This window comes from Phodopus roborovskii, unplaced genomic scaffold (assembly GCF_943737965.1).
Source record: "Phodopus roborovskii unplaced genomic scaffold, PHOROB, whole genome shotgun sequence".
NCBI classification, from domain to species: Eukaryota; Metazoa; Chordata; class Mammalia; order Rodentia; family Cricetidae; genus Phodopus; species Phodopus roborovskii.
Genome location: NW_026126629.1, coordinates 5,633,726 through 5,655,522, shown reverse-complemented (window position 1 = coordinate 5,655,522; position 21,797 = coordinate 5,633,726). Strand labels below are relative to the sequence as shown.

General features: G+C 40.3%; 1 pseudogene; it reads right to left on the bottom strand.

The window, feature by feature from the left end:
- The window catches only part of LOC127238289 (dolichyl-diphosphooligosaccharide--protein glycosyltransferase subunit STT3A-like), a 126,157-nt pseudogene extending 107,442 nt beyond the window's left edge, over positions 1–18,715 (bottom strand).
- Between the last annotated feature and the right edge of the window lie 3,082 nt (positions 18,716–21,797).

Sequence of the window (21,797 nt, the reverse complement as noted above, 5' to 3'; positions counted from 1 at the left end):
GCTCTCCCCTTGCCTCTTCTTTCCTCTCTCCTTCCTTTCCTCTCTTGTCTGTCTGTCCGTCTGCCTGCCTCTCTCATCTCCCCACTCCAACATGGCCTTTTGCTCCCCCCCTTCCCTGAACAACCCTCTTGCCCTAACTGTTTGCTTAGTGGCATAGGTTGGCAGGGCCCAGAGAAAGGTACCCACTTTGCCTTTCTTTTCTATCATTACAATTATTATCACATAAAACAGATAATAAGTGAAATACAAAATTTTACCATTTTACAAGACTAATGGCTGGACGTTGGTGGAAACACCTTTAATCCCAGCACTCTGTAGGCAGAGGCAGGTGGATCTCTATGAGTTTGAGGCAAGCCTGGTTTAGAGAGCTAGTTCCAGGACAGGTTCCAAAGAAATACAGAGAAACCCTGTCTAAAAAAAAAAAAGAAAGAAAACAAACAAAACAAAAAAAACAAAACAAAACAAGACTAATGGAAAATTCCTAGAAAGACAATAGTCATTTTTGTTATTTTTATGAAAAGGAGACAAAGAACTTGCATTATATTCACTTGTGTATTAATGAAGTTATTGAGCTATAATTTCTTCAAGTTTGTCAATACCTGAAAATATCAACTTAAAAATCTTCATCTTAGTAGAGTACAGTTTGTCAATTTACCTTCATATTGATCAAGGAACACGTTTCATAAATTTAAATGACATGAATTAATAAGTATACAAAACAGTCATAACATTCTTTCTAATGAAGTTCCAGGATAGTCAAAATGCATATAATTCACAGAAAGCTAATCATGATGGCGCACACCTTTATTCTCAGCATACTGGGGGTCAGCAGATCTCTGTGAGTTCAAGGTCAGCCTGGTTTACACAGGGAATTCTAGGCCAGCCAGGGCTACACAGTCAGTCTCTCTCTTAAAAAGCAAACAAACAAAAGAAAACACAAATGAAATTTCCATATGGGTACATCAAGCCTGAAGCAATTAAATTATATTTTTTTTATCTCCAGAACTACCCTGCCATTGTTTATCTTGAATCAGCTGTTTAGCTACAAAATAGCTGGTACTATGAGTGGTGGACAGTGTCTAAAATGACCACCAGTTATTTCCATACTCCCTAATACTGGGTTTCCTGATTAATCTCTTTCCCTTCTCCACCAAGTCTTCCATCCCTCTTGTCTTTGTCTCCCAGGGCAGTAACTACAGGCAAAGCCATATATTCCTATCAGCTGCTGGCATGATTTTTTTTAATGGGAAGTTAGATCCATGTCTCTTCTGGACACCTTCATTCAACTCCTTTAAATGAAAAAACAGTGCAAGTCAAAAACTAGTAAACTATTCACAAATCACAAAGCTAATGGAGGGCTTGGATCTTAAGCATATAAAGAATTCTTAGAATTCAATAATAGGAAATCAATAATGCAGAAAAAAAGAGGTCAAAACCTTTGAGAGACTGTTCACCAGGTAAGATACAGATGAGGAAAAGCAAAGGAAAGACCTCAGCTTTGACCAACTCAGAACTGTAGCTGAAGGATGCTATCTCTTGATCTGGTTGACCCAATTTTTCCTGCCTATGGAGGCTCTATAGTAAGACTATAGAGCAAGTGAACCGGACCACTCAAGGAGGGAAGATGGGGGTACAGACCAGGGAAAACCACCATGGAAATAGTGCAGCACTTCAGAAAGTTAAACATGGCCCTACCATGTGGCTCAGGTGTCCCAATCATAGGTATTTACATGAGAGTCTTAAGCTGGAAGTTCCTCAGTTGCTGGCATAGAAGTCAACAGAGAATGAATTGTAATTTATCCATGTAGTGGAGAATTGCAGAACAACACAAGAGAATGAACTTCTGAGATAGCAAATGAATGAAAAACACAAGAATTGGGCTGATGGAGAAAAGCCAGGTAGAGAACAGAATATAGTATGTAATTTCATTATGATAAAGTTCTGGAAACTAAAAAGAATTTTCAGTGACAGAACCTAATGATGTGTGGTGTAAGGAGTACGGTTTTTCCACCCACCACCCGGTCTTGTCCCGTCACCGGGCCAGCCCGTTAACACACTGAGACTCTGTATTAGATATAATTCTGTTGGCCAGTTACTAGTTTCTTATAGGCTAGCTCTGTGTTAATTATTAACCCATTTCTATGTATTTCCATGTGGTCTTGCCAGCGAGAGGCAGATGGTGGTTCTAGTCTCTCCAGACTCTCCATGTTGACCCCTCCTTCCTCCTTCCTATTTCCTCCTTGTCTCCTAGTCCCTCTTATCTTCCTTTCCTATTGGACAACAGTGCTTTATTCATTAACCAGTATGAGAAACATATACAGAATGACATCTCCCATCATTGTGGTTTTCTGGAGATGGAGCAGGTATTCTGTGCAAACAAAACTGCCACTTGGGCTGCTGTCACCCATAGAGATCTGGTTGACCCCTAGAGCTCCCTAAACACTCAGGCCACACTTGCTCAGAAGCTCAGTACCACACAATGTCTGTAACTGAGGTCTATGTTCCGTCTTCTCACTTGCACCCCTGATTTTCCCACCAGACTTCAGGTAGGAAACAGGACTTCTACAATGAAGTTACTGGGATGCTCCTGAGGACAATGGGAAGTATTAATGCAGTGTGTAACCTGTCTGTGCCCAGAAGATGTTGTCCTAGAGCCTGGGACTAGAGGAAGAAACAGCACACCTGTGGAAGAAGAAACTCATACCCATGATGGAGAAGCTCTCATTATCCAACCCATGCATGCTTTACTACATGTACAGTACACAGCCCAGGATGCTTTTCTCTGGGCTCAGAGAGACAGGTATGCTGCAACTGTGTCTCAAAATACTAAATGCAGCAGTAGAAAATGGAAGAAAGCAAGGCATCTGCATCAAACAAATCAATGAATGAAAAAAATGATGGAGCCAGCAACAGAGGCACAGGAAGCAGCTGCCGAGCCAGCATTCCTCCTTCTGGCTGTTTGTCTGAGGAACTCCAAACATCCTCATGACTCAGCCTGTGTGCCTGTAATGGGTCTGAAGTAAGGGTTGATATTGTTTGTAAGTTCTGCAAGTGACTGAAATGCATAAAACAATGTGAACACACACTTAAAATCAATATATCACACACATTTCACATTATTTGAAAGTGAGACAAACCACATATATGTAAACTATGGACACTCATAGGTACAAGATGTTTCTTTAGTTTGGTGGTCAGTTTGACTTACCAGTTTAGCAGAACCTAGGTTCAACTGGGGAGGGAGTCTCAGAGGAGAGTTGTCTAGATTTTGTTGGCCTCTGAGCCCACTTGAGAAGAGCTGTCTTGACTGCCTTGGTCATGTAGGAGATCTATTCAGAAAGTGAGCATCATGCTTCCCTGATTTTGGGCCCTGGATTGTGTGAAGGTAGAAAAACTACCCAAGGATAAGGCAGGCATGAATTTATTGTTTTTCTTCCCTTGAATGAGATGTTACTAACCACTTTGATTTCCTGCCTTAATCTCCCTGGCACGATGGATTTTGACCTGGAATTTGTAAGTCAAATAAAACCATTTCTCCTCTAAATTGCTTTTGTCAGCATGTTTTTTGTATTTTTAACAACAACAGAAATTAAACTAGAACATTTAATAACTTATCTCCTAGACCATGTGTTAAGCAGGATGGAGGACATCTGAGAGGAAAGTTACAGCTGGCCCTGGGTGTTACAGGAGAGAATAAGGGAGTGAGTGGGTAATGCCACACTTCTGAGAGCCAAGGCTTCAAATGAGTAATGCAGTTATTATGAGTGGTCTGTGTTCCACCCATCCTTTTGAAGTGTCTTCACTGCAGTTTCATATGATTTCACAATGGGGTAGGGGCTATGGTCATCTTCATTTTCCAGACTGAGGAAATAGAGATCCAGAAGTAAATGATTCTTCAAAGATCAACTGTGCTGGATCCCAGACAGAGGATGTTAATGTCCTCCTTCAGCTGGAGAAAGACCTGCTGGGTAAGAAAAGCAGCCAAAAGATCTTATACAGCAACAGAAATTCACACAGTGGTCCTGGCAGGAAGAAAAAAGGCAGGGGATGGGAAAAGTGAAAATTGGAGCATCTCCTTGCCTGACAGCCTTTGTAAACAGTGTGGATCCTTTCTAGTTCATTGTACTGTAATAGTCAGTGTAGATCTTTCAAGTTCATTGTACTGTTAGAAGTGTTCATCAAAGACCAATTGCTTTTGATGCTCTCCTTTTATTACTCCAAAATAAATATGGGAAGTGGCAATACTGCACCAATTTATGACTTAGAGAGACTAGTCTGTCTCCCAAGAACCTAGGGAGGATAGGACCAGCCAGCAGACTCAAGGAGCATGTATCCCCCCCCCACACACACATAACCTGAAAGGAGGAACGGCATGGCTTCAGTGAGCTTCTTCTCACTGCTTCTCAAATGTGTCTTCTGACTTTCTCCACTACAGAGTTTCTGTTTCCCTCACTGTTTGGAGGGAGGGTGATCTTTGGGGATTATAAAAATGCTTCAGCTAGGACATTCACCACACCTTGGAGCAGCCATTATACTGCCATGTTCCAGTGCTTTCTAATCTCCTTCCCACAGTTCCCAAGTAGGATTCTTTGTAAATCTTTGCAGTTCATTTGCTCATGGATGTTTTTTTGAGCTCATGGGACCTGGGTTATTTATTTAGTTGTTCAGATTGTTCCAGTTTGGTCCTTGGGTCTCTCTGGCTGCTGTGTGTTTTCCTGCACATTCTGTTCTGTGGGTAACTTCTGGATCATTCACACACCTAAGGTGCCCAAGGTCCCAGAAGGTGGGGGTGTTTAATCTTACCAGTGTAGAGTCATGTCTCTACTCTTTCAATGGACAGGTCAAGAAGCTGTAGGCATGCACGTTTGTGTCTAAATCCAGACAGCCGCACTTCTTCTACAACAATTCCAGTACTTATATACATATACAGAATAATAATGAGAAAGATTTCATACAACAGCCCAGGATTTGTTTTAGATTTTCCCTGTTTTTAATTTATATTAATTTTCTAGAAGCCTGAAATCTGGAGCATATTCAGTTATCCACTCAATCATATTCAATAACTGTTCATAGTTCATGACCCTTTTTTTTCCTTTTTCTTTTTGAGACAGGTTTTCTCTTTGTATGCTTGGCTGTCCTGGCATTTGATATATAGATCAGGCTGCTCATGGACCCACAGAGATCTGCCTGCCTCTGGCCTCCTAGTGCTGGGATTAAAGGCATGTGCCACCACATGTCTAACAGTTCAGTTCAGAATTCTTATTCCATATGACTGTCATGAAAAAAGGTTTAACACACACAGAGTTAGTTATTGTATTTCAGTTTATAACAGTACAGTTTGCCTTCTTTTTCATTAAAAAATAAAAAACAGGTTTTGCAGATAATAATTAAAAGAGTCATTACTTGTATTGGTGAATACAAGTAAATTATTGTCTGGAAGAAACATGTCATAAACACACTCACTGATTCAAGGACCTATGAGTTGTTTCTTAGGACAATTACTAGCAAAGCAGCTGTTCACATTTACAGGTTCAGTTTTTATATGAATATTTTTATCTTTTGGTTCAAAACTAGGAGTAGGTGTGCTAAGCCATGTGATACTTGTATGTATAGATATTTTTTAAAATTTGCCACAGAATTTTCTAGAACAATTCTGCTCCCAGGTTTCTTGTCAGCAAGCTGTTCTGTGCTTAGTACTTCATATCCTCCCTTTTTAAATTCTAGCTACAGTGTTCTGAAACACATTTGTCTCATTGTGTTTTCTACTTTGCACTAATAATTAATGACTTTGAGTATCTTCTCAGGTGCCATTAATGTACCCTATCTAGTAAAGTCTATTCAAATACTTTCTAAAATGAGTTATTTGTTCACTAAGTTTTGGAAGTTATAAATAACAAAAGCAAAAAAAAAAAAAAAAAAAAAAAAATCTTCCTAGTTGGTGGTTCTTTATCAAACATGTATACGGTTTTGTTTGTAAATATTGTCATCTGGTCTGTGGCCTTGTACCTTCAGGCAAGGGATCTGCTGCAAAGCTAGTCCATTAGCATTCTCTTTTGTTTCTGTTTTTTGAGACAGGGTTTCTTTGTGTAGCCTTAGAGCCTGTCCTGCAACTAGCCCTTGTAGACCAGACTAATCTCGAACTCATAGAGATCCATTTGCCTCTGCCTCCCAAGTGCTGGGATTAAAGGTGTATGCCATCATCACCTGGCTAGCATCCTCTTTTAATATAATAATTTGTTACTTTCGCAGTTGTATGTGTGCAACAAACTTTTATATGTTTCTTATTTTCAATGAGTTCAAATGATTTCAAATTTCCTCAAAATGCCCTCTTTGAATTCTGGGGTATTTAGAACTGTCTTGAGTAAATGTATACCACTCAGAAAATTTCCAGGTATCTTTCTTTCATTGATTCCTACTTTAATTTTGTTATTGCTGAAGAATTTGATTTTGTGTGATCTGTGTTGTTTTCAATTTGCTGCTTTAAGACAGACAATGAACAGCTTGAGCATTCATGCACATTGAAATGAAGGTATGTGCTGGCATCTCTGGCACTGTTGTTAGATCCAATTGATACACAGTTTTATTTAGCATCTCTACATCTTTATTGATTTCTATCAACTTGTTCTACCAATTATTAAAGGATGAAAATTGTGGCATTTAATTACTAGTGTGAGTTGCTGCTTCCAATTCTCTTTTTATGATTTACAGACCTCTCTCTGGAAACATATGTGCAAGACTGCCAGTTTCCATGGTTCCTACAGGATTGGCCTAGCCACCATTCACTCCTGTTTCTGGCTGTGGCTTCTCCCTCTCCAGGACCCCAGTGTGTCTGGTAGTAATAAGGCAACCACACTTTTGTTTAGCTTAGTGCTTCTTTTCCACCCATTGCCTTTAACCTATCTATATCTTTATGCTTGCAGTGGATTTCTCGTGGACAGCAAATAGTTGGAACATGGCAACCTCTTTCATTTAACTTGTTTAGACTATCTACATTGAATGTAATGATCAGAGACTTTGAGTCCATCGTGGTGATATCTGTTACTGACCGTTCCAACTATTTCTTCTTTTCTACCTTCTTTTAGAAATATAGTCTAGGATTTGTCATTTATCTAAACTATTAGCTGCTTATTAGTTATGTTTCTTCTTAAATAATTTTAGGAGTTTCTATACATAACAAACTTGAAATGTCTCTGCTAATCTAAGTAGTCTAATAATACTACATGACACTTAGCTTACAAAATTTGGCAGTTACACTGTAAATTCCCTGTTCCCCCTTCTAAACTTAGAACATTTCACATTTTCCTTTGCTGTTAATACATAGCCTAATGCTGAATTTTTTTCTCAGCCTTTATCTGTAATATGGATGGATCTGAGATGAGTGGAGACTATTTTATTTACCCTATGTCTAGTGCTATCCTTTCTGTTTGTGTAGATATGGGTTTCTCTTTGTTCTTGTATGGCTTCTTCCTGAGAATTTCCTTTATCCTTCTTGTATTTTCCTCATAAGTCTTGTGGAAATGGCTTCTTTACTTTTTATCTTTATTCTTCTCTTATACAATATCTCCCTACAGTGTACCCCCCCACCCCTTTTCTCAGTCCCCCTACACTTCTCCTCTCCCCCAGATCCACTGGTCTTCTCTTTCCCTTCAGAAAAGGAGCAGGCCACCCAGTGACATCAACTGAACATGGCATAGCAAGATACATTAAGGCTAGGCACAACGCCTCATATCATTGTGTTTTTTTCTGTGAAAGCACATCTTCTTTGGTTTTGAAAACCATGTTTTTTATTGGGTGTCTCTCCTAGGTAACTCTTTCTGACCAGACAGCCATTCTTTCAGAACTTTAAAAATGTTAGTGTTGTGTGTCTGCCTGGATGATTTTAGGTGAGAATGGTTCCAATTGTCATCTCTATCTGTATTTGCTAACAGATTTCTCTCCTGGTAGCTTCAGTGTCTTTCCCTGTTTCGTCTTTAGCAGTTTGACTACTGATACATTAACCAAGGCATAGGCTTCTCATACTTTTATATTTACTTGGCATTTTTAAAATTTGATCTGTGCTTGGGTATTAGTACCTAATTCTGGAAAACTCTAAGTCATTATTTTTTCAAAAATTTCTTTTGGTCTGTTACTCTATTTCTCCTAGTGATGCTATTGACCATAATCATTCCAAGCCTTTCAGAGCACCTTTCCATTTTAAAATTCCACAAAATTTCCTTTCCAGCTTCACCTTCACTGATCTCAAATGGCCTTCTGTGTTGTTGATTCTCCCTGTTCATGGCAAGTCTTCTTGGGGCTCAGGGTGGTTCATCTCCACAGGTGCCTTTCTTGTTTCTAGCATTTCTGTCTCACTAACTGTAGTTTTTCAGTCTCTTCTCACAATTTCCACATGACTATTTATTTACCTTTTATATAAATCTTTCAAAGCATCAATATTTAAATCACCCTCTTGCTCCCAATGCCAAGGGAATGTCTGAGTGTGGTCCCTTGACTGTTTTGAGTTCTAAAGGTATGTTATAACTTGCCTTTTCTTATGTTCCCTGGTGCTGCACAGCAGTCTAAGGTTAGTGGATTTTATGTCTACAAATGCCTACACATTGCCTTTTATAGGACCATTTCCTTTCTTTTCTATTATTCTCTTAACATACACCATTAAGTTGGGCTAGCCAAGATGTTGGAATCTCTCTCAGGTTTGTTATGACTAGTTCTGCCCTTAGTGTCCCAGATTCTTGTAGGATGCATTGCCCTTGGGGGCTTTAGGTCTTCACTTTGCATGAACTTCATTCAGACCATGTCTTTTTCTGCATCCTTGTAGTTATCCCAGCAGTATCCATAATGACTCTTTAATACTTGTTATATGGGTTTCTGGTTCTCACCGTCTTAAACACGTGTTGTATCTCTTGATCTCTTGAACTTGCATCTCTATCACTCAGCTATAGTTCTGGATCCTGCACATATCCCTGATCTATCCTCAGGGGTATACAGTTTTGTTTTCTGTTCACTCTTGATTGCAGTGGGTTCTCATCATTGTCCTTAGGTTCCCTTCCTAGACCCTTGCTTTCACATTCACAGTGGAAATGAGAGGTCTATGATGGCATGAGTTTCTCCCACATGGTTGTTGCTTCTTTTGCTCAGTCCTACACCAGTAAACATGCTGTCCGGGATGCTTACTGGTCTTTTGGGAATAGAGGGGGATCTGTGGAGAACAGGTAGCAGTGCAGATAAACTGTCCTCAGCTTCTAATCTTCCCAATCCTCACGTAGCTCCAGGCATATGTTACCTGTTCCCGAATGTATTCTTTTTCCAGTATCCAGACACATTTATATTCAGCAATTAGTGCTCACAGCCCTGATGTTCTAGAAAGGCATATGTCTCTATTGATTTCTGAATGGTGTTCCCAGTGATACCAGCTTTCTGAGCCATACCAGATGTGTCCTAGGTTTTCAGGGAACTTGATCTTAGATCAAAATCAAGATCATGATCTTGGGATCCCATCTCTTCTTCCATCATTGCCATCTCTCATGGAGTTGATCCCATCTCTTCCTCCATCTCTGCTCCCCTCATGAAGTTATGAGAGCTGTTTAGTTTCCATGAGGGATCAGAGATGGAGGAAGAGATGTGACCCCAAGATCATGACACCAGTATCACACTACAATGGACAGAGAGCTGCACGTGTTTTAATCTCATTCTTAAGGAGGAACATTTATGGTCTGAGCATTTCTTCAAAACCTCATCCCATTCTCCAACCCCTTGGTGAAATATAAATTTTGAAGAGGATGCATTCAAGCCACAAAACATGTTATTCATATTAATTGAAAAATTCTAATATGTTCCAATATGAATTTTTCCATGCACAACTCAATGCTCAGTAATCGGTATGACTTTTCATCACAATACTCCCTCCCCACCTCTGTCTCTATCTCTATCTTTGTTTCTTTCTCTTACATGGTGTGTGTGTGTGTGTGTGTGTGTGTGTGTGTGTGTATGTGTGTGTGTGTGTGTGTGTGTGTGCATGCCTATATGGAAAACAGACATCAATATTGGTGTCTTTTCTATGACTGTCTAATTTATTTCTAAGAGAATATCTCTCACTGAACCTGGATCTCTCACTGTACTTGGTACCTGCAAAGGTACCTCTGGCCAGCAAGCACCAGGCAGAAATCCCCTTGCTCTGTCTCTACCTTCTCAATCCTAAGATTGCAGGCACCCTCCAACTGAGGCCCTCATGCTTGCAAAGCAGGTACTTTAGGGAGTGAGCAGTCTCCTTAACTCCCATTTCCCACTTCTAGAACTGTAATTGAGGGATGGAGACAAGAGTTGCAGAGGTTATACCTGAAGACATCTTGTGACCATCAATTGCCTTCAATTGCCTTCAGGGCCTTCTCAACCTTAAATGATTTAAGGAAAGATACTTTCCAGATATACAAATATTTCCCTATATTACAGGTAAATGACAAGAGATAATGATTTTAAAAGAGAGATCATTGGCCTTATTATTATTCGATTGAATCTGACTTGCACAGTTGAAGAGGAAGAAGTATCCATGTCATGTGGTATGTCCTTTAACAATTTCTCAGTACCAGTCTTGTTAGGAGTACAAGTCTTTTGGACCTTTTGTAGTTTTACGGATTCACAGACACATGCATTAAATAAGGCACTTGGAAAATGAGGTTGTCTAGTTTAATGTTTATCTTAATTGCTGTCATCATGGGAGGCAAGCTTGAGAACTTTCCTATTGATATGCATCTTCTCCCCGAACACTGGGGTTATTTGTGTTCTTTTGCACAAGGTCTTGTGTGCACTGTTGAAGATGTTACAAATAAGCATGTTAAAAAATAGCTTCAATAACAACAGACATTCAAGGTCTCACAGCTCTTCATTCTTCTAACATCTTACAAAAAAATATAATACTCCATGGTAGGCTCAATGACATGGCCCAGAACATTTGAATTTTTAAAATATGGTCTTTGGATAAAAATGAGTCATTTTGGGAGTGTGGTATTTAAAGGTCATCGGGAAAACATCTCCCTGGCACACTGTGTCAATGGCAACTTCTCAGAATACCAGCTGATGGCAATGCATAGTTAGAAGCCCTGTGTGACTAATGGAAATAAGGATGTTTGTCATCAAATATTTTCTGCTGTTTGTACCAATAGAGGAGATAAGGCTCATGATATTTATTCATCTGTCTTCCAGTGAATGTTTCTATCAGAACCTCATCTTTACATCTTTACAGAGCAACATCACATGCCATTTTTAGCCACCGTGAAGGTAAATGTAAATTTTTGATGATAACATCGATAATATTAACAAAATATTCTCCTAGTACTGAGGTAGAGGTGACAAAAGAAAAAAAAACTGAAACAAAAGAAAGTAGCTGCATAGTAGGTTCACATGTGATTATGTTTTTCTCTGGGCCTCTGGAGAACATGACTTAGCTTTTACAAAGTCATCTGTAGCTATCTAGTAATTCTAGCCATATCTCAAAAGAAAGGGCCAGTCCTGCATGGAGTTAGGGTACAATAAAGATAAACATTTAAAATGTGTAAGTTCTATTTTACAAATAATACATTTATTTTTCTAAATAAAATTAGGTCTGGACAGGAAGGAGGTAAGATTTTTCATTTCAGAAAGGCAGCCAAAACAACCAAAGGAATAATTTTGTCTCCATGATATGAAATGACCTGTCAATTTCTCTGCATTAAAACAGGACCATATGTAATATGAATATTTTGACTGTAAAGGACAGTTTCAATTCTGAAAACTCTGCTGTTCAATTACAATCCAAACTTTGTTTATTATCTCATGATTTGATACTATCTCATATCTGAAATTTGACATTTTTTCCTAATGCACATTTCTGTTCTTAACTTGTTTATAAATATACTTAGAGAAGCTGAGTGAAATAGTTGGGGTCCTGGCCATCTTTGCAGAAGACTGGTAGCAAATGCACAGTTTAATTGACTAAGTTAAATGAAAGGAATTTTCTTGATTTATTTGCTGGGACTACTAAAACAATCTGAAACTTGGTAATTTACAACAAGTGTACCTTCCCATGGCTCTTGAGACTGGAAAGTTCAAGGGAACTATGATGGTTTCTGGTGGGAACTTTGTGTGGTATAATCCTAGGACAGTTGTGTGAAGAGCATATAAATGCACAAACGGGAAAGGAGGGGGTCAGACCTATCCTCGTATCAGGGGCCCAGTAAGGAATCTGATCCCTCTGCAATGGCATGCATCCATGCACATGAGGGAGCTCTGTCTTCCTTTGTCACCTAATCACTTCTTAAAGATGCTACCACTTGCCACCATCACATCTGACTTTAACATAGAGCAGATATTCAGACGTGAATGGGAATATTTTAAGAGAAGTGACCTGGACATACGGAGTCAATGGTACTGACCAATTATACGGAAGGCACAATGATGGGACTGGACTGTTCTGGAAAACTGGGGACATTTTGTAGCTGAGGTCTATTAGGACCTATACCTGGTACTCATCATTGCCAAAAACGTGGACAGAAAGAGCTAAGGAAGCAAAGTGATGTTACAACTTGTTTTTTTAAATCCAGGCAAAGGCCACAAAGTCAGGAACCCAAGTAAGTCTGTTTCTAGATGCTAGTTGGTGCCACTGGGTCACCAATATGGCCCTGACCTCTGTTTCCCCTCATGTTCTCTGGCTCACTCAGCCAACAGCTTTGGAGACATGTGGGGCCTTATTGCTGTGATTAGTACATTTGCTTCTCATTCTGATGTCAAGTCTTCTGTTATCTCATATAATTCTGACCCGTTTGTCTCATATGGTCCTGAAAGGCTCTCAGACCTTATTGCCCCATTCCCCATGTGAACTTTTATCCTTATCTTCCTCAGGTTCTGTGATTCCTATTATTATCACTTATTTATTTATTTTATAAATATCTCCAATGTCCTTGCTGTCTTGTAGATTAAAAGTTACATCCTTGTGCAACCTAAATGTCTCCAGCTTTCACACCTGCAGGGTTCATCTGAACACTGTTGGGAGAATTATCACTTAGTCCATGTAACTGGCTTAAACTTGTGAAAATGTCCTGTGGTGGTGGTGCACACATTTAATCCTAGCACATGAGAAGCAGAGGCTGGAGGAACTCTGTGAGTTCAAGGCCAGCCTGGTCTACAGAGTGAGTTCCAGAACAACCAGGGCTGTTACATAGAGACACACTGTTTCAAAAAACAAAACAAAATTGTGGCAATGACCATAAACTTCAAATAGATAATCAAATGAACTAAAACCCACCAATAGCAACAGAGTAACACTTTAAAAAAAAGATTCTTTCTGATCTCATATACCCAGAAATTGAGTGGTGGGCAGCCCAGCCATGTTGAGGTAGTGGCCTGGACTCTGGTGTTTCATGTATGGCTGCAGGATGAGGCAGCTCTGATGACACAGCAGCAGCACAGATAGGACATGGGACATTCTGCTGAAGAAAGCATCCTTCCTCCCACTGTCCCTGTTATTTTTGGAGAGAAAAATGTTTCATCTGAAGATGCATTGTCCAAAACTGGGCTTATGTCAATGCTAGACCTGAGGCTACCCCTCCCCCACACTTAAAATAAGATCTCAAGACATAAAATAGTGGTCAGTTAGTGAGGACATATGAAGAACACATACTCAGGGAAGATAGATGCCTGGTGGAAACATGTTACTTCCATGTCAGGCACTTCCACATCTACACATGTACTGGGACTGAACTCAGTGGCAATGTTACAAGAGACTGACAGCTACAGCATGGGGCAAAATTAGGGACTTGGGGAATCATGATGGAGCATTATCATACATGGCATAAAAAGTAAGGAGGAGAAATTCTGTCATAGACTCTAACTCTAGAGAGTTATTTATCTTTGCAGTAAATCTCAGTTACAAATCTATATATTTCCTATGCTTTTTTTTCTACATTCAAAAGAAAGACAATTCATTTCTTGGCCTGCCTTTCTTTCCTTTGTTCCTTCCTTCGTTCCTTCATTCCTTCCTTCCTCTCTTCCTCCCGCCCTCCCACCCTCCTTCCCTCCCTTCCTTCCTTCCTTCTTCCCTCCTTTCTCTTTCTTTCTATATTGGTGATTGAATCCATGGCATCACATAGGCTAAACAAGCATTCTACTACTGACATACACTTCCAGCTCCATATTGGCTGGTTCATTTAAAATAAACTTAGCATACACACATAGAAGTTCCAAAATGAGTATCTGTGAAAGCATTTGTTGATTTTTACCATTTGTTACAGAAGGCGGTGAACATCTTACATTTTGTTATAATATATGTGTTATGTCCTTTAGTATGCCATTAAGAGTGTAAAATACCTTGTTAAAATCAATGGCATTGAGAAAAAGTAGCAGAATCTCTTTAAATGCTAGGCTGAGATTCACTCATCTGTTTCTAGTGACATGTACACCATCACTGCCAACCCTATGTCCTAAATGTTTCTCAAACTACAATTCTTATTGAGCTAAAGATGAGGCTAAAGGAAAGGATATTGTCCCCAGAGGCTCCTCAAGTAGGGGGTGGATCATACAAGAGTGTGTCATCAAAAAGAAGACTTGTCATTTCTTGCAGTAAGTGAATATCAAGTAAAAGTTACTTCCTTTCATGGCAAAGATTTGTAACCCAGAATTACATTGATCCATGTGTAGTAGTGTCAGTGGCAGCAGTGAAATTCATAGTATTTTTATGTGAAATACACTGTTTTATTGCATTAATTCACATTTAATGTGTACACAGTAATAACCATAAAGTATGATAACCAAAGTTATATATTTTCTTCAGAACATTCATTTACAGAGCTTTCAAAGGAGTCTGAGGAAATTAAAATATCAGTCAGTTTACCTGCAGGATATAGAGCAAAAGCAGAAAGCAATATAATATCTTTTACAAGCCACCCATTCCTCCCCACATAATGCCCTTACTTCTGGCTGATAAAATACAATAGTCATAACAGTGTACATATTTTTTAACTATGATACACAAAACAAAGGTTTCTGAAGGGAAGGAAAATATACCTCCATCAGTAAAATTGTATTACACACATGATTACAAGCAGGAGGATTGAGGCGGGGAGCAGTGAAGGCTGTAGTCCCCAGGCCCCTTTCCTGGTAACGGTCCACAGAAAGATGGCGCCCATAAAAGCTGGAAGTCTCATATAAGAGGCAGTGGAGGCCCAAGGGATGGTAGGAAATAACAAATGAACAATTGCCCTGAAAACAGAACAGGAATGAAAAATCTTGGTCATATTGAGGGCTGAGAAAATAAACAACTGAGTGGACTGTAATGTTCTAAAAGCTGTGACAGGGAAACCAAGAAATGGCTGATTTAAAGTCAGTGAACACAAAATGGGTCTGGTAATACAGAACATTACCATTCTTTTTATAGGTATTTTTTAAAGATGTGTGTGTGTGTGTGTGTGTGTGTGTGTGTGTGTGTGTGTGTGTTGGATATATCATGTGTGTGCTGGTGTCTGTGGAGGCTGAAGATGGTAGATCTGATGCTGGAGTTACAGGAGCTTGTTAGCCATCTGATGTGGGTGCTTAGAACGGAACTCTGGTCCTCTGCAAGAACAGCAAGTACTCTAACCAGAAAGCCATCTCTCCTGCCCCTCTTATAAGTTTTCTGGCTGCCAAATAGTCTACTTTAGTATGCAAATGAAATTAGTATCAAATTAAGGCATACTTTGAGACCAAATCCATATCTGTGTCCTCCAGGAAGGCTCCCTGAACCCTGCAATACTCCTGATTTTACCTTCATTGATTCACACTCAGTTTCATTTCACTTATGTAGTATATTAATTGATTCATGTATTTGTGTATTTAGTTTTTAAGAGAATTTTCCTACATAGATCGAAGGCAGACAAGGCAAGTTTATCAACAAATCCTGTTCTAACGGAAACATAAGCAGCAGCAATGTGCCTACAATTTGGTATTTTGTCATTGCTTCAATACATTCTAAAGAATATAAATCATATGCATGTGATTTTATACATTTGTCTAAAAGGGGGTGCATGAATCCAGGGGTAAAGCCTCTCCCTAACAACAGCTGTAGACTGTAGTTAAGGATATGCCCTCATCACCCGAGTCTTCATTTTTTTTTCTGTTTTATTTTTTTTTTTTATTTATTCTTCTCTCTTCCTGATCACAGCCTCCCCTCCTTCTAATCCAGCCCCTCCCACTTCCCCTTCCATTGTATCCACTGCTCCTCTGTTTCCCTTCAGAAAAGAGCAGGCCACCCATTGATGCCAAACAACCACAGCATAACAAGATGCATTAAGATGAGGTTCAAGACTGCACCAGGGAAGCCAGTGGGAGAAAAAGTGTCCCAAGAACAGGCAAAAGAGTCAGAGACATCCCCACAAACACTTAGGAGTCCCACGAGAACACCAAGCTAAACGACCACAGCATGTATGCAGGGGACCTAGTGCAGACCCACGCAGACTCAGTGACTGCTGCTTCAGTCTCTGTGAGCCCCGACTACCTCTGCTTCATTGATTCTGTGGGCCATGGTCTCATGGCATCCTTGACCCTCTGGCTCCTACCATCCTTCTTCCCCTTCTTCCCCTCTTCTGTGGGGTTCCCCCAGTTCCACCTAATGTTTGGGGGTGGCTTGGCTGTGGGTCTATGCATCTGCTCCCGTCAGCTGGCAAAAGAAGCTCCTTTAATGGTGATTGGGCTAGACACCGATTTATGAGTATAGCAGAATACCATTAGTAATCCTTTTATTGATTTTTTTCCAGTCAATGTTTTGTTCTACCCTATACCTCTGATCCATCCAGGGAGTGTTGTGCATGGATTTTCCCTCTCTGTATGTAGGTTTGTGATTCAGATAGTCACTGGTTGGCCACTCCTACAGGCTGTGAGCCACCAAATTGTTCCAGCACATCTTGTAGGCAAGACAGGTGTGGGTCAAAGGTTTTGTGGTTGGATTAGTGTCCTAGTCCCACTGCTGGGAGCCTTGCCTGATTACAGAAGATGGCTAGTTCAGGTTCTGTTACCTCCTTCACTAGGAGGAATCCTTGCTAGGGTCACCCCTATAAATTCCAAGGAGTTTCCACTGCACTAGGTTTTCAGATCATCCCTAAGTTTCTCCTGTACTTTATCCCCCTACATCTTCCACCTGCTCCCCCTTGTTCCCATGCCTACTAGAGATCTTTAAAGACTATGCTCACAACCAAAAATACAGTCTTTATTTAAAAAAAAATCTCATAACCACTTATTCATTTCTTGACTATTCATGTAGGCAAGTGAATGCACATAACAGGGTAAGTTTTTCAAACAATGCATTTAAAATATCTGATGACATACAGTTGCATACCCATGAATATAATATACACATGTATACACATAGGTTTATGTGGTTCAGTTCATTGCATTTTCCTCTTCTCTAATTTGAAAGTGGACTGACCTCAAGGTATGTATCATCATAAATGTGGGGAGCTGTCTTCATCACCAAACCCATCTCCCCTTCTGCATTCACAACAGACAACATTTTAAGTGTTGCCTAGCAGTTTGGTGTGGCCACCCCATTAGTTATAGCCAGTAGAGGGGATGAGAACTGTCTGTGCTTCTTCCAGAACAAGTCCTAAAAACTCTTATGCACAATCCCCTTCTCATACCCTGCTTGGTCAGGTGCATGTTGGTGAGCACAATGACTGTGTAATTGGGTGTGGAAGGCACCCTCAGAGTCTGAAAGGGCTTTGGAAAGCACAGCAGCTAAATGCCCACCCTGCCATTAACCAGCTAACCTACCAATGTGAGCCACGTGTAAGAAAAAAACTTTCCTGTATTAAGACACTGACATTCTAGTTTGTTGTCAGCAGTTGTTACTTCAAACCTAAACAACCCTGTGCAGATGACAATGACAGGGTTTGCATCATTGTTGCCCAGAACCATTACTTCAGTTACCATGTTTGACAGGCATTAAAATGGTCAGCAATCCTTGTCAATAGGGGCTCAACCCCACCAAGTAGAAGTGCAGGACTCAGGTCACCATTTCAAATGTGGATGCTTGGAAACTATGCTAATATCCTCAAATCTTTTGCATTGATTCGATTATCTCTGGTAATGTTTCAGAAGGCCAACTTTTACACATTTTGTCATTTAGGTATAGAATTGTAATTTCCTACTATTTGTAGGAAATAATTATTTGTTGTTGTTGTTGTTGGAATTTTGTATTCTCAGAGTTTTGAGGGAGATGATGTGCCTCAGTATATGGTTTTGAACATTTCCAAGTCTTTTTCTGCATCCTACATACCTGTGCCATTTGGACATGCCTCTAATGGTCATTTGTCTTTCTGGGGTTGGGGTACAACAAAAACAATGAACAGCTTCTGAGACTCGTAATCCAGTCCTCAGGTTAACTCCTAGCAAGGGGCAACATTGGTGAGTTTTTGAAAAGTTCAGCAACAGTTACAGTTTCTTGAAATTTACTATACTAGCATAAGCAGTTATGTTTTAAAATTTTGTGAAAGAAGAAAGAATAGTACCAAAGGGAGGGGGAGTTAATTGCCAGCATTAAGTAACTACTTAATGATAGAGCTGGGTAAGGTTCCATAAGTCTTACCAGTAAGTCCCTGCTTCTGGGGAGGGGCGATTTTTCTATGCACATTGCTGTGATATTGACCCAAGAGTGCTTGATATCTTTATCATCATTACCCTCACTGTCACCATCACTCTCATCCCCACAGCCACTATTCCTCATTAGTTATTGGAAATAAAAAAAGGATTACACCTTACAAAGAGCATTGCTTTTTTAGATTTATTTTTGTTTTTGTGCATGTCTATATATTTCTGTGTATATGTCACATGAGTGCAGGTACCTGTGGAAGCCAGAAGAGGCATTAGATCTCTCATACTGGAGTTGCAAAATGAACTCAAGTCCTCTGAAGGGCAGCCAGTACTCTTGATCTCTGAACCATCTCTTCAGCACCAAAGAACATTTTTTTTACCAGATACCTGTAGAAGACTTAAAATGCAGCAGTCCCTATGAGAACTTCTAGCACTAAGGCTGAGGTTGGTTTCCAACAGTCATTGATTGACTGACTTTGGTTGTGCATTTTGCAGAAGTTCTTCCTTTCTCACATCTGGTCTATAGAGGAATATACTTGATGAATGCTAAGTCATGCTACTGCAAGGATGCATCAGTACTTGTCCTAGAGGACCTTCAAGTTTTCTGGAGAAAATCATGAAGTAAAAAATATAACCAAAATACAACCCAAGGCTACATTTTGATGGCTTTCCACACTGTTGGGGGACACCTGGAGAGGAACTAGTCACTGAGGCTAGAATATCTGGGAGCAGTTTGCCTAACAGATGGCATCTGTTCTGGGTAATGGCAGGTAAGTAGTGCTTACACTGGAGATTCTAGTATTATTCATACATGTCATACCTTGTTTTGCTCAGTAGTATTTAGCTATAGTGTCTTGAGTTATGTAAGCTAAATGCATACAAAAAACAGTATCAGTTGGCATTACTGGGCACCAGCATTCAGAATTCATAAGGGACAACATGCCTTGTTTATCATTATAATTTCAGCAAAGGTGGAACACCATAAATAAATTTTAAAGTATAATCAAGTAATTTAAAATACATATATATACACATACCTATGTAGTGTGTGTATGCATGTGAAATATGTGTACATACATACATGTATGCTTTCTCAGGCCACGGTACATATATGAAGGTCAGAGGACAACTTGCTACTGTCAGTTTTCTCCTTCCAACATGGATATCCCAAGGAATTTATTCAGGCCATCAGGCTTGGCAGCATCTGTCTTTACTGATTGTGCCATCTTACAAGCCCAAAATTTCCTAATTATTTTCTAAGTTAAATTAAATTCAATGGTGTCTGAATTTATATCATTGTTGCCAAGGCTAACTTAAGATTTTTCAAGGATCATATTTAAAAGGCAGGATCAATTTAAGAGGCATCAGCTAGAGAGAGAATGGCTCAGCCATGAGGAGCACTTGCTGGAGGATGGCTCAGCAGTGAGGAGCACGGGGTGGAGGATGGCTCAGCAGTAAGGAGCATGGGGTGGAGGACAACTCAGCAGTGAGGAGCACAGGGTGGAGGACAGCTCAGCAATGAGGAGCACTTGCTGGAGGCTGGCTCAGCAGTGAGGAGCATGGGGTGGAGGACAACTCAGCAGTGAGGAGCACAGCTCAGCAATGAGGAGCACTGAGTAAAGGACAGCTCAGCAATGATGAACACTGGATGGAGGACAGCTCAGCAATGAGGAGCACTGGGTGGAGGACAGCTCAGCAATGGTGAGCACTGAGTAAAGGACAGCTCAGCAGTGATGAGCACTTGGTGGAGGACAACTCAGCCATGAGGAGCATTGAGAGGAGGATGGCTCAACAGTTCTTACAGAGGACTTCGGTTTGGTTCCCAGCACCCACATGTTATCTGCAGCTCTAGTTCCAGGGAATCCTCTGAGGGCACCGAACATGTTTGTGGAGCACATACATACTCACAGACAAAACATACACCTAAACTTAAGAAGTCTTTAGAAGGCAACAGCTGAGAGTGAGGAGGGCATCCAAAGTCTGTGTGCATCATTTGTCCTTCCCACAGGCTCTTGGTAGTCCAGGACAGGAGACAGCCTTTGCATCTATCCGGGTGGCTAGTGGATGGCTCTCACAGTGGGAAGCAGTGAGCTGCTGGGTTCTGTGGTGCATATCCATTCCCCACAGCCAGCTCCTGCCAAGTTCTTCTAGAGGACTTTGGAGTCCAGAGCCTGCCATTCTATTCATATAAGCAGGCTGGCAAAGCCTAGAAACTTGCACCCTGGAAACAACTCTAAACAAATGATGAACCAGGTAGGTATCAGCTTATCTCCCTCATCTTCCAACAGGATGCCACTCAGCCATGTGCCTCTATGGCTGTCCTTCCAGAGCTACCTTCCTGGTTATTTGCTCTGAAAAGAGCAGCTTTTTCTTGCCCTTCACACTTTCTCCTTGTGTTGGAGTCAGCTTCTGGCCCCTCTAAACCCCTCCCTCTATATTACCTTTCCTTCTCTTATTTTACTCTGGGCTTGAGGCACAGCCTCTGAACTCTTGCTAAAAAGCTGAATGGAAGGAAAAGTTTTAAAATCTTGCATAGCAAAAGCCAGTTGCTACATCTGGTTTACAACTGTTTTATAGACATGCTTGCATATAATCAGATTATAACTAATAAATTACATAAAATTACAATAATTTTCAAAAATCCCTTCCCACCAGTTGCCAAGTCCTTCCACATTGCTGTCCAGCTTCTGCGGACTATGTCCAAGAATCTGGATGTCACTGTAATTGCTCATGTGCCTTGGATATTCAATAGCTCAGTTTGGACTGGAGCTTTCTATGTAATCCAGCCTGGTCTCAGACTTGCAATCACCCTCCTGCCTCAGCCTCTTAAGTAAAAGAACTGTGCATGTGAGACCTGTGCCTGGCTACTTGTTGTTCCCCTCTTGCTGAAATCTTCATTATTTGGGTATTTGAAAGCCTTACTGCATCCCACGGTTTCTATTTGTTTTACATTCTTCTCTTTTACTTCCACTAAATCTTAGGAGATAGTTCTGGAGCTCAATTTACCAAATTCAACTACTGTGTTTTAAATGTGGTATCATATGTCTGATTAAGTCCTACAGCCAGAATTCTTGCTGTTTAACATCGAAGTAAATGTTCTTTGTGTGGAGAGAGTCATTGTGTGACCCTGTGTGCAACCCCGCTGTTGTCCAGAGACAATATTACTGCTTCCTGGCCTGTCTTGTCCCAGCCCAAAAAACTGTTACTCTCACTGT